The 17,503-nt window shown below is 33.1% G+C and overlaps 1 long non-coding RNA gene across 1 annotated transcript; it reads left to right on the top strand.

Moving 5' to 3' along the window:
* The first annotated feature begins 7,024 nt into the window (after positions 1 to 7,024).
* LOC134271615 (uncharacterized) lies at positions 7,025 to 8,896 on the top strand. The gene is made up of 4 exons (XR_009993059.1): positions 7,025 to 7,076; positions 7,457 to 7,516; positions 7,857 to 7,928; positions 8,742 to 8,896. It is a non-coding gene; the product is annotated as an uncharacterized LOC134271615 (long non-coding RNA).
* The last annotated feature ends 8,607 nt before the right edge of the window (positions 8,897 to 17,503 follow it).

The raw sequence follows: 17,503 nt of genomic DNA, 5'->3' as shown, positions 1-17,503 counted from the left end.
ACTTCCATAATCAGCTGATCATCTTCATGACCGATTTTGCGTCACTTTTCTCTCAAACAAATGTCTAGATCTGAAAATAATGAGTGTCCGCAACCTCTACAACATCCTGGCACACCACAGAAAGTTGGCATTTGTTACAAATCAATTAATTTGGAGGTATATGTCCAGGAGAAACCACAGTCACTGTGTCTCGCCACGCTACCATTTGTTTACACCCAGTCAAGCGCTTGACAAATTCAAACGTTTGAGTAACCACCTCTAATACCGCAGCGCCACCCGACGGTTAATGACGTGAATGCATACTATTACAAATGATTTTGAAATAAGCACATAGTAAAAACAGATAAAGAATTTAACAGATAAACGTCCGAATTTAGTATAAAATATTAAAAAGTTATTTTAATTCAAAGATGTTAATTTTGCTCGGTGATAGTCTTTTTTGAGCCAAGCTATTTCTGATTGTATATTTGCAATTTGATTAAAAGCATCTTCAATTTTTGGATGTTGTGTTTTTTTCTGATAGCGTCTCTCTCTCTCTCTCTCCAAAAACAATCACATCCTTACTCACAAGGGGGTCTAATATTGTGCTTGGGATTGTTTTTAATGTTTTTAGATCTTCTACAGAGAGTATCCCCTTTTCTTCTGTAAGTCTCATGATTAACCCTGCCCTTTTATCTCCTATGTTTGGGATTGTTTTTAATCCCCCAAGGCTGGCATTGTATATGTTTACAGGGTTTTCACTATTTTCCTTGTTGATTCAGTTTTATTTTGTTAAAAAAAATTAAGATAGAAAAAAAGAGACGTGTTGTTGATTAACTATCAGACTGTCCGACAGAAAATCGAGAGTGAGATGTTTATGATCGCTATCAGACAATCCGACAACAGATCAAATGTAATATAAATAATAATTAAAAAATGAGAAAATAGTTAGGAAAAGATAGAATCCGCTTATATTTAATACTCACCTGAGATAAAAATACCTCAAAAGTGATTGTTTACAACATCAGATTCACCTTTGAAACAAACATTATTTCGGAATTTTCAGGCTTATCTCGTGTGTTGGTTTTAAACTGCCTATATTTGACAGGAACCAAGCTCCAGACAGCTCAGTATCACGTTACGCTACAACTCCATATCATCGCTGCCACACCTTTTGATATGACCTCCTTGAACCATGGTTGACTGCGTGACGTCACAGTTAAATTAGGCCCGGTAAAATTTAGAGAATGCTAGATCTATCAAATATATTGTGCGAGTGAAAATGCTGTTAATTGATAAATGTGTGAAAAAAAATATACAAAGTCTAGCAAATCCCCTGTTGTAATTTCTATCATTTTTTAAATTAAAATATTTAATTGATCATGTTTATCATGGTTTATACACACCAGATGATTTTTAAATGTAAAAAAAAAAAACAAAAATAAATTGAGTTATCTTTGTGCTAAGTACAAAATTCAATTTGCATTTAATATTTTTATTTCAGACAAAAAGCAAAAAGCATTAGGTCCATCAGTAACAAGCTTTATGCAAACAGCCTATTTATTTACTGATTTATTGAATCAGTAATTAATATAAAATTCAAAAAATTACATATTGACGTCGATATTGTATTGTAGAACATAGACTGAAATTAGCTGAGGAATTATATACTTACATGAATAAATACTTTTTATACACCCGATTTTAGGATTTTAGAATCGGGGGAAATATCAACATCGAAGTAAACAAATAAATCATAAATTCAGTTTGCATTTTCAACATCGATAAACAGGCACGTAGTATCGTTATAAAATATAGGGGCATACAACATATCCCCCCCCCCAAAAAAAAATCAATTATACAAACATATCCCATTTATGTTGGTTGAAACTTTTTCCAAGGCAAAAACAAATTTCGTTAATATAACCACATGGGTATCTTATCCACCCTGTTCTCTATTTCATAAATAAAAATATTACTTAATAACTTTCATATGTGAAGTAGAGAATAGAATAGGATAACATGCCCCTGTGATATACAACCATGCCGATTTGAATGAATATATACGTACTTCAAGATATAAGGGGTGCCTTTTCAGTGAGCAATTTCAACAGTAAACGGTTATGTTCGGACCCCCCCCCCCCTCCCCGATACAACGTACTTGATAAAAATAATTTACCTGCATTTGTATCAGTCGTCATTTTATGTAAATCTCGATTCAGGAGAAGTTCTCAAAAAGTTGGTCCCAGTGAGCAGTAAACGCTGTTTCCAGTAGCATTCACTGCGTGAACAGAATATAAAATGTACAATGTACTCCATCGTTTATAAAAAATCTTTCTATGAGTGGATAAAATGATATTTCGGTTTTTTTTTGTCAATGGCAATGTTATCATGCACATTTATAACATCGGTATATCGTGTAAAGCCATTCTTTAAATATGAGGTATAAGTAAAATCTACTTGCATAGAACGACATATAGATGTGTGTGATGGGGAAATTTGATATTTTTGAGATATTACACACTTTTACATTTTTTTCATAAAAAAGGGGGAGTTATTAACCACACTTAAGGTGCCTGTGGTAGAATGTCTGTCTTCAATCCGACTTATGCTTGTCAAAGTATTTGGTATTTTTTACTTGCTACACATAACCTCCCCCCCCCCCCTTTGCATACACACTTTTAAAATTGCTAAGCGCCTGATTGTTGCTCTAAGATCCTCAGTGTTTCAAGCAATTAAAAAAAATATATAGTTAGGGCTTATTGTGATTAAAAGTGAAACAAAGCACTCGCTTTTGCTACATTGTTCTTTAGTTTTACGAGGATTGGCCTTGGCTTGTCTGCTTTTTCCGGATTCCTGTGAATTGCTATGATGTCCTTCTCTTGAATTCCGACACCGCACCCATTAACTAGCACATCCTGAACAACTTCTACGACATCCTCTTTTTCTTCCTGAGGAACACCATTGATCTTAAATGTATTTTCCTCGAATATTGTTCATTACGATTAGCGGTCAGATATGCCTCCCGAGCGAGTTGTCTTGTGTCGTTCAAATCTGCCTCGAGGTCTTTCACCTTTTCTTTCAATTTATCTATTGTCTGGCTTTGTTCTTCAAGTACTTTCTTCAAGCTCTCTGTATTTTATTTTAGGGTTTCATTAAAATCCTTCATTTTATCATCTAAAATTTGAGTAACAACGTTTTTCACAACTTTTTCCAAAGCCTTTTCCAGATCTTTTTTCGTAATGATATAGGATTTCAGACGTTTGATTTCATTGCCCCTGTGATTCCTGTGATTCTTTTCCCGGATTCCTGTGAATTGCTATGATGTCCTTCTCTTGAATTCCGACACCGCACCCATTAACTAGCACATCCTGAACAACTTCTACGACATCCTCTTTTTCTTCCTGAGGAACACCATTGATCTTAAATGTATTTTCCTCGAATATTGTTCATTACGATTAGCGGTCAGATATGCCTCCCGAGCGAGTTGTCTTGTGTCGTTCAAATCTGCCTCGAGGTCTTTCACCTTTTCTTTCAATTTATCTATTGTCTGGCTTTGTTCTTCAAGTACTTTCTTCAAGCTCTCTGTATTTTATTTTAGGGTTTCATTAAAATCCTTCATTTTATCATCTAAAATTTGAGTAACAACGTTTTTCACAATTTTTTCCAAAGCCTTTTCCAGATCTTTTTTCGTAATGATATAGGATTTCAGACGTTTGATTTCATTGCCCCTGTGATTCCTGTGATTCTTTTCCCGGATTCCTGTGAATTGCTATGATGTCCTTCTCTTGAATTCCGACACCGCACCCATTAACTAGCACATCCTGAACAACTTCTACGACATCCTCTTTTTCTTCCTGAGGAACACCATTGATCTTAAATGTATTTTCCTCGAATATTGTTCATTACGATTAGCGGTCAGATATGCCTCCCGAGCGAGTTGTCTTGTGTCGTTCAAATCTGCCTCGAGGTCTTTCACCTTTTCTTTCAATTTATCTATTGTCTGGCTTTGTTCTTCAAGTACTTTCTTCAAGCTCTCTGTACTTTATTTTAGGGTTTCATTAAAATCCTTCATTTTATCATCTAAAATTTGAGTAACAACGTTTTTCACAACTTTTTCCAAAGCCTTTTCCAGATCTTTTTTCGTAATTATATAGGATTTCAGACGTTTGATTTCATTGCCCCTGTGATTCCTGTGATTCTTTTCCCGGATTCCTGTGAATTGCTATGATGTCCTTCTCTTGAATTCCGACACCGCACCCATTAACTAGCACATCCTGAACAACTTCTACGACATCCTCTTTTTCTTCCTGAGGAACACCATTGATCTTAAATGTATTTTCCTCGAATATTGTTCATTACGATTAGCGGTCAGATATGCCTCCCGAGCGAGTTGTCTTGTGTCGTTCAAATCTGCCTCGAGGTCTTTCACCTTTTCTTTCAATTTATCTATTGTCTGGCTTTGTTCTTCAAGTACTTTCTTCAAGCTCTCTGTATTTTATTTTAGGGTTTCATTAAAATCCTTCATTTTATCATCTAAAATTTGAGTAACAACGTTTTTCACAATTTTTTCCAAAGCCTTTTCCAGATCTTTTTTCGTAATGATATAGGATTTCAGACGTTTGATTTCATCCATTATGGATTTGTCCGTCTCCTTATTTTGAAGACCCGATTCTGATTTAGATTCTGATTCAGAATTTAGTCTGGTTGATCTTTCAGACATTGTTACAGACACAAAATTAAGAATTTACAAGAGTACCTCGGGTTGACACAAATACACAAGATCAAAAAACATCAACCTCAAAACAGGAATAAAAAGAATCATCATCAGGGAAGAAGGCGTGGTAAAATTGCTGAAAAACATCAATCCATCAAAAGCAGCCGGACCCGATAACATCCCAAACAGAGTCCTGAAACAATGTGCAGACCAAATAGCACCATTATTATCGATTATATACCAAAACTCTCTAGATACTGGGAAACTTCTAAAAGATTGGCTCAGCGCAAATATATCGTGTATCTACAAAAAAGGTGATAGACATGCAGCTGAAAACTACAGACCAGTCTCCTTAACATCAGTACCTTGCAAGCTACTAGAGCATATTATATGTCGACAAATGATGAAGCATTTGGAGAGCAATAAGATATTAAGATCCTTGAATCACCGATTCAGGTCTGGATATTCATGCGAAACCCAACTTGCTATAACCATACACGACATGTTACATTCCTATGATAAGGGCCACCAAGTAGACGTAGCGATCCTGGATTTCTCTAAAGCATTCGACACTGTTCCCCATGATAGACTCCTGCACAAACTCAATCAGTACGGGATAAGGGGAGACATCCATAACTGGCTAACGAATTTCCTAACAAAAAGGACAATGAGAGTTCAGTTAGAAGGGGAATACCCAGAAGACACCAGTGTGGAATCCGGGGTACCGCAGGGAACAGTACTTGGACCTATACTTTTTCTTTGCCACATAAATGATCTCCCTGACGCAGTAAAATCTTCAGTTAGGATCTTTGCCGACGACTGCCTTTTGTTCAGGGAAATTAAATCGCCTAAAGATCAAAACCTACTACAAAAGGATCTCGAAAAATTGGAACAGTGGGCATCAAACTGGGGTATGAGATTTAATGCCAAAAAATGGTATATATTAAGCATACGTAAAAAAAATAAACAGCCAATACACCCTTGAGAACCACACCCTAAGTAGTATAAGGGGCCCCGATGGCCGGGTCAACTGAGTGCACTTTTTATGCAAATGAGGTCAAAAATACTGGATTCTGATTGGTGAAGGGGATAAGTGGGTCAACTGAGTGCAGTTCTAACCCTAACCTCCTAGCCCCCTAACCCTAGCCCTAACCCTAGCCCTAACCCTAACTAACCCTAACCCCCTAGCCCTAACTAACCCTAACCCTACCCCCTAACCCTAACTAACCCTAACCCCCTAACCCTAACTAACCCTAACCCCAACTAACCCTAACCCCTTTGAACCCTAACTATCCTATCCCCTAAATACGGGGCACTTACATTGTGTTTACATTGGTACGTTGGTACTACGTTTTTTTGTTTATGGACACAGGTAAATGCGCCGTGTGCAAAAACATTTCAAGAATGTGATTATGACGTCACGCTTCACAGGCTAGACAGCCTAACCAGTTCAAACTGGATTTTTACTGAAAACAATAACAACCTGGATTTTTTACTGAAAACAATAACAAATAGCACACAATACAGTAACAAGGGAATTTTATTCAGAATGAAAATACATACAATTACATTTTCTGTTTCTTCTTCTTCTTCTGTCCCTTATCAGTGGTCAGGGATAGTTTCCTCTTGTGAGTAGTGCTGGGGCCTGGAATCTCTCTGTTTTCTTCCTTTTTCTCTTTTTTGTCTCCTTCTTTCACTAAAGGTTTGGTCTGGTGGGTCCCTGAAATCTTGGGTTCTTGATGCTTTTTCTCCAGTTTTTGTATTTCTTTCACTAACTGGTGTGTCTTCCTTCCTTGTTGGCGAATTTTTTCCATCACTTCTTTTCTAAAATCACCTATATCATTATGAATTATCTGCATGATAAAGGCCATTTGATTTAAGATACCGCATATCATTCTCCTGTCATCTACATCTAAAAGATCCTGTGTTTCTGGTACGGTCTCCTTTGTATTTTCCTCTGCCATATTTTACCTGTGTTGAATTCAGAATGCTAACGAAGAATGATCGTCGATGTCCAGCTCTGGTTTATATACCTTTACTGTAAGTGCCGTGTGCAAAAAATACGTTTTACCTACGTTTTCTTATATTTACCTGTTTGCATCCTCTATAAAGTGCCGTGTGCAAAAAACTGAGGGTCGTGTGCAAAAGAAATATACCTTTTACCTGTGTTTTCTTATATATACCTGTTTGCATCCTCTGTAAAATGGCGTGTGCAAAAACTTACCTATGCATTGTGACGTCATCCACTGTATAAATACAATGTGATTATGACGTCACACTTTTTTCATTTACAGTCTATGACTTCATCTTTTATACAGTCGGGTTCGGGATGAATCTCCGCAAGATTTTACCCCAGTGAAAAAGGCTTGTAATCCACAGTGTAGGTCTTTTAAAGTTGTTTCACATTGTTTATGATTGTGATTATGTTATCGCTCACCTATATGTTTAATGTCAGCTATGCTAAATAACCCATTTCTGTGTAATTTGAGAGAATGTTTTGACATGTGGTTAAAGTATGGCGTGCTATTCATGTTATCATTTAAAAAGTCGATCCTAAATAAATCTGTCTTAAAAAATACATTTTACGAATGACATTTAATATGATTGATTAGAGTATAGGTATCCATATATAAGAGATATTATTTTGCATTACATTTAAACATGTTTTTCTGTCCTGTTTGTCTGTCAATTGTTGCTTTACTTCCTTTGTAAAATGAGGTTAAATTGAGTATCACTGAATATTGTATGCTTTTTTTTCAGGATCAGCTAAGATGTTGTTTCACTGGATTATTTAATTGGGCATATAATTGGATAATTCTGGTAAGTTTGTCTTATTTTTGTTTACATTTCCTATATGAAGGTCATCTTTGCATTTAATCATAATTATGTAAAGTTCTGTTTTGAATGTAAATGCTGTATTTATCCTCATTTCATGTGATTTACACTTGTACATGTATAACCTGCATGTAACTCAGAGTGCATTTAATATTTCTATGATGGATCATTCTATGATTGAATTTCAATCAGAAAAATATTCACTAAATTTTGATAAAATACATGGTATCTTTTACATTTCTGTCCCTTTTGTCTGTAAATTATTGCTTTACTTACATTGTAAAATGAGGTTAATTGTGTATCACTGAATTGTATGATTTTTTAGGATCAGCTGAGATGTTATTTCACTGGATTATTTAATGGATAGACTTATTGGGCATATATTTGGATATCTCTGGTAAGTTTGTCTTTGTTTTGTTTACATTTTCCTATGAAGGTCATCTTTGCATTTAAGCATGATTATATGGTTAATTTAATTACTGTGTAATACTTATGTGATCTGTTGTCTCTAACTTACATTCATATAAGCACAGTCTTATTTTGTCTAAAATATATTAACACATGATTAAGGGATCTTCAGAATATTAATAAGTCCTTTTGTATAAATTATATGATGTAATTTCATAATTCATCATGTATGTTACCGATGGCCATGGAATTCAGACTTACTAAATGGTGATCAAAGAGATATTAATTAGGAATCTAATAAGAGAAAAGGAGGAATTTACAAAAGATTTAATTCTAAGTTATTTACTTTTTGTTTTGATTCTAAATATGTGTGATATATGGTATACATATATTTTCATTTTCACTTTTGTTTCTTGGTAATGAGCTTTTCAAAAAATTAAGGACTACATGTTGTACTGTGATGATGCTAAAAAAGATGTATTTTTCTGTATGCAGTACTGACAGACATTAAACCAAAATTGAATCTGCTGTTAGTAAAAAATCTTTTAGTGTCCAAATAATTAATTTGATAATCATTTTATTTGTGATATCAATACAGTAATTATGCTTTTTTTATTATCTAAAGATAACATGATGAACTTTCTCATCTGGAGTTAATGTTAAAAACAATTTGTTTTGAGATTAAAAACAAACATTTTCATGAACATTTTTTGGCATTGTACATGTTTGTTCAATTTTTAAACATGCATTGTTTCACACAGTACTCCATCATATTAACAAAATGGTTTTATTTTCTATACAGTCATCAACATAGAAGATATGTATTGTTCCTAACCATCTATAATCAATTCTCTATGAAGTTCAGACTGTCTGCTCTTCCTTTGGAAATACACAGTTAGTCAACCAACAAAGAAACACACAAAACTTGAAGGTAAAGTTTCAATGAGATACAATTGTAATATATATTTATTTATTATTTTATTATTATTTTTTTTTACATATGCATGTTTATAATATTGAATTGATATGTAAATGATATATTTAAATAAAAAGGGCTTGGTGGTCATGGTCATGTTTAAACTATATTGATCTCCTTTAGAAGAAGAAGAAGAGCTCCATTTCAATATATATACAAAAATGCATGATCAAATTTTGAAACTAAAATGTATGAAAGTTTTCTTTGCCAAATGATAGTTAACAGCTGAAGATAGCATATCTAAAGAATAAGTTAAATATGGCTAATTTGTAAACCCCCCCCCCAGTTCCTTAATATCATAGTTGTGTTAAACCCTGATAGTCAGAATTTAAAGAGTTTCTGATGTGTGCCCTACTTATAAATGTTTACATTGAAACAAAGATGAAACTCATAAATGAATTAATCAGCAAATATAAAGTCATAAGGTTTACACATGCTTTTCTTACACATCATGTACATTTTTTTCTACTAGTATGTCTTTGTTCACAAAAAATTGAAATCAACAGTACTTAGCATTCCATATTAAGAAATATGAACCCTAGCTATTAAAAATCTAAAAGTATATTTGTGCATCAATGCAATATGTTTAACAAAACAATCTCTTTCACTGTGATGAAAATTGTCTTCTTCATATAACATGCAGATGAAGAATTTCTTTGGATGATGTAATTTTCACATGTAGAAAAGAAACTAATTCAACTAAAACTAAAAGACAGTCATTAAAATTTTAAGAACATTAAAGGATGATATCAAGACCGAAGTCCAGGAATTGATAAAATGCTACAATTATCATCCAAAGATGTATATGTTTGGATTTATTTTTTAAATTCACAAGCAAATGATATGCTGCCATTTTAAATCTTTCAAACTTAAATTCTATACTTTTGAATTAAAAAATTTCAAAATCTAAAGGAGTCTTCCAAATACCTATCTACATGTATTTATGACTGAAGGTATGTAAATCACCAGAGTTGCTGTAATGCACCATTTTTATCTACGCAGTGATAATAAATTTTTTACAGAATTCTAAGGTATTACATAGTAATAGTCATATAAACACCCTTGAACATTGTACATTTGATTAACATTTCAATCCTTTCCTAAGAATTTGCACCTAATTTTCATAAAGTCTATAAGTTATCACACAATGTTTAAGTTATTGCATTACAGGATTCAAATCAGTAATCTCAGTTAGTAACTAACTTTTACCCAGGAGTAAATGATCCAAAAAATCTATAGAAATATCTTATTGATTCTTCATCTGTGTACTTATGATGTGAAGATTGTAAGTTACAAATTATTGTCAAAGAAGTCATCTCAATAATCTCAGGCTTTGACCTTGACAAAGTGTCCTAAACAACAAAGTGTATTCCTACAAACATTCTATATGTAATTAGTATGATGGATGATAAAGATATTCAAGATATTATTAAACCACAGATTATGGGACACTTGCATCTTTATAGGGGATCTTATTGAGACCTATCTTAAATTCAAAATAGGACATGATACATACACAAACAAAATATATTTACCATTCCAGGAAAGTTAAATAATAATATTAAATCCAGCATCTGAATACCTGTGTAATTTCTAGGGGTTATAGAAATAAGATGAAAAATAAAAGATTTAAATGTATACTTCTCATACATAACAGCAGTCTTCAATAGAAATTGGTAAAAATAAAAGTCACATTCAGATACTTTGAGGTCTGTGAGAATTAATTTTTAAAGAGTTCATGCTATCAGAAAATCATTTTTTCAATACAATTGTACTTGATTTGACTAGATCTCAGTTTAATAAATGGGTACATCTTATCCATAGTCAGTGTCTGACAGTAAAATGATACAATCCTGTTACTTTGTCATCCTGTAAACCACAGTCTCTGATAATACTGGTTAAATTCGTTGGAAATCATATTTATCTATGTGCTTCTTAAATCCTCCATCCATCTCCTGTTTGATTTTCTTGTTTCAGTGTTCCAAGAGAGGATATTCTGTTAGTCTTTGCATAATCTGATAGTCTTTCACCATTCTGAGAGTAGACATAGATCATTTCCATAAGCCCTCACTAGAGAATCCTGAAAAATATAAAAAAAGGTCTTAGTTGAAAAAAAAAATTGTTATATAATATAAGCTTGATGGAATTCTAAATATAGACAAAAAGGGTATAAATACAAGTTGTAACATAAGATTTTGACTTTTTCATATTAACCATGGGTAACACCTCCAGTAAAGAAAAGAGTAAAGGAATGAGTAAAATTCAGTTTGGAAAGAGAGTTCTTTCAGAGAAAGATATAGACAGAGGTATACCAGTTAAAATAAAAAAAAAGATGGCACTATTGAGATCATTTCTCAACAAGAATATAATCAATAAAGTCCAGAGAAGTGTGATCCTAATGTTGTCAGAGATTACATAGAAAGACCCTTGATTGCAGAAGAAGCCAATGAGGAATATAACCATTTATTACCAAAAGAGGGTAAGAATTACTTGGATTACCCTGAAAGACCTTTGACTAGAGAAGAAGTCAAGTTTATAGATAATAAGAGAAAACAGTTGTCAGAAAAAAAAAATGTTGTTAAAGACACATGAATTTTAGCCCACGAAACCATTGGAGAAGATACAAGGATTAATGGAGGAAGTCCAAACTGAATTCTTGGAGGACATTAAGGCTTATTATGAGAGTAACTTTTCCAGTATTTGTTTATTACAAAATTATGTATTCTAATAAAAAAAAAAGTTTTCACTTTCATTTGTTGTGCCTTAGACCATTTAAATTGACCTTATGGTTAAGATTATGATACACACTCTGATAATCATCTATGATGTCTCTATCATGTTTACCTCAAAAGATTGAATCAGGGTATTTGTGTTCAAAGAGCTGAAAAAACTATACAGACAGATCTAAGATTTTGGAAGCATACATATTAATGGGTTTAAATGAAATATAACACTAGATTATTAAAAAGAAAGAACAAAAACTCATAGAAATGATATTGAAAGTACCTTTTATGAATAAAGTGTCATGCTCCAAGGTATATTTTTTTTTATAAACAGGAGAAGGTTTACAACAGTCCCATGCACTCATAAGAAGATCTTGGGTAGTAGAAACACCAGGGAATTTTAATTCCACACAATCAGATTATCTTACATCAGATATAAGGTTACAGTCTTAATTTATACATAGTTAAAAGGCTCATTAAGATTTCTTTTCTGGTCATCCTGATGTGCTACATTATAGTATTCTTTCCCTGTGATATAATGTTAATATTAAATGGGAAATTCAGAATTCATCAGCAATTGGAGTCAAAACTTGCTATCTTTACCAACTATGATATTAAGGAACTGGGGGGGGGGGGGGGTTTACAAATTAGCCATATTTAACTTATTCTTTAGATATGCTATCTTCAGCTGTTAACTATCATTTGGCAAAGAAAACTTTCATACATTTTAGTTTCAAAATTTGATCATGCATTTTTGTATATATATTGAAATGGAGCTCTTCTTCTTCTTCTAAAGGAGATCAATATAGTTTAAACATGACCATGACCACCAAGCCCTTTTTATTTAAATATATCATTTACATATCAATTCAATATTATAAACATGCATATGTAAAAAAAAAAATAATAATAAAATAATAAATAAATATATATTACAATTGTATCTCATTGAAACTTTACCTTCAAGTTTTGTGTGTTTCTTTGTTGGTTGACTAACTGTGTATTTCCAAAGGAAGAGCAGACAGGCTGAACTTCATAGAGAATTGATTATAGATGGTTAGGAACAATACATATCTTCTATGTTGATGACTGTAGAAATAAAACCATTTTGTTAATATGATGGAGTACTGTGTGAAACAATGCATGTTTAAAAATTGAACAAACATGTACAATGCCAAAAAATGTTCATGAAAATGTTTGTTTTTAATCTCAAAACAAATTGTTTTTAACATTAACTCCAGATGATTTCATCATGTTATCTTTAGATAATAAAAAAAAGCATAATTACTGTATTGATATCACAAATAAAATGATTATCAAATTAATTATTTAACACTAAAAGATTTTTTATTAACAGCAGATTCAATTTTGGTTTAATATCTGTCAGTACTGCATACAGAAAAATACATCTTTTTTAGCATCATCACAGTACAACATGTAGTCCTTAATTTTTTGAAAAGCTCATTACCAAGAAACAAAAGTGAAAATGAAAATATATGTATACCATATATCACACATATTTAGAATCAAAACAAAAAGTAAATAACTTAGAATTAAATCTTTTGTAAATTCCTCCTTTTCTCTTATTAGATTCCTAATTAATATCTCTTTGATCACCATTTAGTAAGTCTGAATTCCATGGCCATGGGTAACATACATAATGAATTATGAAATTAAATCATATAATTTATACAGAAGGACTTATTAAAATTCTGAAGATCCCTTAATCATGTGTTAATATATTTTATGTTAAATAAGGGTGTGCTTATATGAATGTAAGTTAGAGACAACAGATCACATAAGTATTACACAGTAATTAAATTAACCATATAATCATGCTTAAATGCAAAGATGACCTTCATAGGAAATTGTAAACAAAAAAACAAGACAAACTTACCAGAGATATCCAAATATATGCCCAATAAGTCTATCCATTAAATAATCCAGTGAAATAACATATATCCTAAAAAAATCATACAATTCAGTGATACACAATTAACCTCATTTTACAATGTAAGTTAAGCAATAATTTACAGACAAAAGGCACAGAAATGTAAAAGATACCATGTACTTTATCAAAATTTAGTGAACATTTTTCTGATTTAAATTCAATCATAGAATGATCCATCATAGAAATATTAAATGCACTCTGAGTTACATGCAGGTTATACATGTACAAGTGTAAATCACATGAAATGAGGATAAATACAGCATTTACATTCAAAACAGAACTTTACATAATTATGATTAAATGCAAAGATGACCTTCATATAGGAAATGTAAACAAAACAAAGACAAACTTACCAGAATTATCCAATTATATGCCCAATTAAATAATCCAGTGAAACAACATCTTAGCTGATCCTGAAAAAAAAGCATACAATATTCAGTGATACTCAATTTAACCTCATTTTACAAAGGAAGTAAAGCAACAATTGACAGACAAACAGGACAGAAAAACATGTTTAAATGTAATGCAAAATAATATCTCTTATATATGGATACCTATACTCTAATCAATCATATTAAATGTCATTCGTAAAATGTATTTTTTAAGACAGATTTATTTAGGATCGACTTTTTAAATGATAACATGAATAGCACGCCATACTTTAACCACATGTCAAAACATTCTCTCAAATTACACAGAAATGGGTTATTTAGCATAGCTGACATTAAACATATAGGTGAGCGATAACATAATCACAATCATAAACAATGTGAAACAACTTTAAAAGACCTACACTGTGGATTACAAGCCTTTTTCACTGGGGTAAAATCTTTGCCGAGATTGACGCCATGGCCGCCCGAAACCCCGAACCCGACTGTATAAAAGATGAAGTCATACAATAACATAACACTGATGTAGTATTACATGATTTTTTTATTTTATTTCTTAAAAACTATAAGGGGAATTTACCAAAAAAAAAAATTAATAAGAAAAAAAAAATTTAAAGTTATTTTAAAAAAGTTAAAAGTTAAAAAATTTATAAGTTAATTTTAAAAAAAGTTTAAAAAATTTAAAAAGAAATTCTAAGTTTTTTAAAAAAGTGACCTGGTGTTATAACTTGACAGACATAACACACACATGTTTTTTTTGTATTGTGTGTTATTTGTTATTGTCTTTCAGTAAAAAATTCAGTTCAAACTGGTTAGGCTGGCTAGACTAGGCTGTCTAGACTGTAAATGAAAAAAGTGTGACGTCATAATCACATTGTATTTATACAGTGGATGACGTCACAATGCATAGGTAAGTTTTTGCACACGCCACTTTACAGAGGATGCAAACAGGTATATATAAGAAAACACAGGTAAAAGGTATATTTCTTTTGCACACGACCCTCAGTTTTTTGCACACGGCACTTTATAGAGGATGTAAATATAAGAAAACGTAGGTAAAACGTATTTTTTGCACACGGCACTTACAGTAAAGGTATATAAACCAGAGCTGGACATCGACGATCATTCTTCGTTAGCATTCTGAATTCAACACAGGTAAAATATGGCAGAGGAAATACAAAGGAGACCGTACCAGAAACACAAGGATCTTTTAGATGTAGATGACAGGAGAATGATATGCGGTATCTTAAATCAAATGGCCTTTATCATGCAGATAATTCATAATGATATAGGTGATTTTAGAAAAGAAGTGATGGAAAAAATTCGCCAACAAGGAAGGAAGACACACCAGTTAGTGAAAGAAATACAAAAACTGGAGAAAAAGCATCAAGAACAAGATTTCAGGGACCCACCAGACCAAACCTTTAGTGAAAGAAGGAGACAAAAAAGAGAAAAAGGAAGAAAACAGAGAGATTCCAGGCCCCAGCACTACTCACAAGAGGAAACTATCCCTGACCACTGATAAGGGACAAAGAAGAAGAAAAACAGAAAATGTAATTGTATGTATTTTCATTCTGAATAAAATTCCCTTGTTAATCCATTGTGTGCTATTTGTTATTGTTTTCTGTAAAAAATCCAGGTTGTTATTGTTTTCAGTAAAAATCCAGTTTAACTGGTTAGGCTGTTTACCTGTGAAGCGTGACGTCATAATCACATTCTTGAAATGTTTTTGCACACGGCGCATTTTTACCTGTAAGTCCATAAACAAAAAAACGTATATGGACGTACCAATGTAAACACAATGTAAGTGCCCCGTATTTAGGGGATAGGATAGTTAGGGTTCAAAGGAGTTAGGGTTAGTTGGGGTTAGGGTTAGTTAGGGTTAGGGGGTTAGGGTTAGTTAGGGTTAGGGGGTAGGGTTAGGGTTAGGGTTAGGGTTAGTTAGGGCTGAAGGGTTAGTTAGGGTTAGGGCTAGGGTTAGGGCTAGGGTTAGGGGGCTAGGACATTAGGGTTAGAAAATGTCAAAACATTAGGGTTAAATTAGGGTTAGGGGTTATTTAGGGTAGGACATTAGGGTTACATATTAGGGTTAGGGTTAGGGTACAGCACAACATAAACAATATATAAACAAGCTGGACATCGACCTACACTGTTAGCATTCTGAATTTTTCAACACAGGTAAAATATGGCAGAGGAAATACAAAGGATGGCTGCCCGAAACCCGGATCTTTTAGATGTATATGACAGATGAATCATATGCGGTAACATAAATGATGTGGCCTTACATTTTATTTTTCATAATGATATAGGTGATTTTAGAAAAGAAGTGAAAAAAAATTAATAAGAAAAAAAAAAGTTAGTGAAAGAAATACAAAAACTAAAAAAGTTAAAAGATTTCAAAAAAAACCTTTAGTGAAAGAAGGAGATTTTAAAAAAGAGAAAAAAATTTAAAAAGAGAGATTCCAGGCCCCAGCACTTTACAAAAAACTATCCCTGACCACTGGGTTATAAAGAAGAAACAGAAAATGTAATTGTACACACAAATAAAATTCCCTTGTTATTGTATTGTGTGCTATTTGTTATTGTTTTCAGTAAAAAATCCAGGTTGTTATTGTTTTCAGGCTGGTTTGAACTGGTTAGGCTGTCTAGCCTGTGAAGCGTGAATAATCAATTCTTGAAATGTTTTTTGCACACGGCATTTACCTGTGTCCATAAACAAAAAAACGTAGTACCAACGTACCAATGTAAACACAATGTAAGTGCCCCGTATTTAGGGGATAGGATAGTTAGGGTTCAAAGGAGTTAGGGTTAGTTGGGGTTAGGGTTAGTATATTAGGGTTAGTTAGGGTTAGGGGGTAGGGTTAGGGTTAGGGTTAGGGTTAGTTAGGGCTGGGGGGGTTAGGGTTAGTTAGGGTTCGGGCTAGGGTTAGGGCTAGGGTTAGGGGGCTAGGAGGTTAGGGTTAGAACTGCACTCAGTTGGGTTAGGGTTAGGGTTAGGGTTAGGGGTTAGGGTTAGGGTTAGGGTTAGGGTTAGGGTTAGGGTACAGCACTTACAGTAAAGGTATATAAACCAGAGCTGGACATCGACGATCATTCTTCGTTAGCATTCTGAATTCAACACAGGTAAAATATGGCAGAGGAAAATACAAAGGAGACCGTACCAGAAACACGGGATCTTTTAGATGTAGATGACAGGAGAATGATATGCGGTATCTTAAATCAAATGGCCTTTATCATGCAGATAATTCATAATGATATAGGTGATTTTAGAAAAGAAGTGATGGAAAAAATTCGCCAACAAGGAAGGAAGACACACCAGTTAGTGAAAGAAATACAAAAACTGGAGAAAAAGCATCAAGAACCCAAGATTTCAGGGACCCACCAGACCAAACCTTTAGTGAAAGAAGGAGACAAAAAAGAGAAAAAGGAAGAAAACAGAGAGATTCCAGGCCCCAGCACTACTCACAAGAGGAAACTATCCCTGACCACTGATAAGGGACAGAAGAAGAAGAAACAGAAAATGTA

Source organism: Saccostrea cucullata, unplaced genomic scaffold (genome assembly GCF_032062105.1).
Source record: "Saccostrea cucullata isolate Sc308-1 unplaced genomic scaffold, CSIRO_AGI_Scuc_v1 ctg8787, whole genome shotgun sequence".
NCBI lineage: Eukaryota > Metazoa > Mollusca > Bivalvia > Ostreida > Ostreidae > Saccostrea > Saccostrea cuccullata.
Note: the sequence above shows the minus strand (reverse complement) of the source record. Positions and strands in the feature narration are given on the sequence as shown.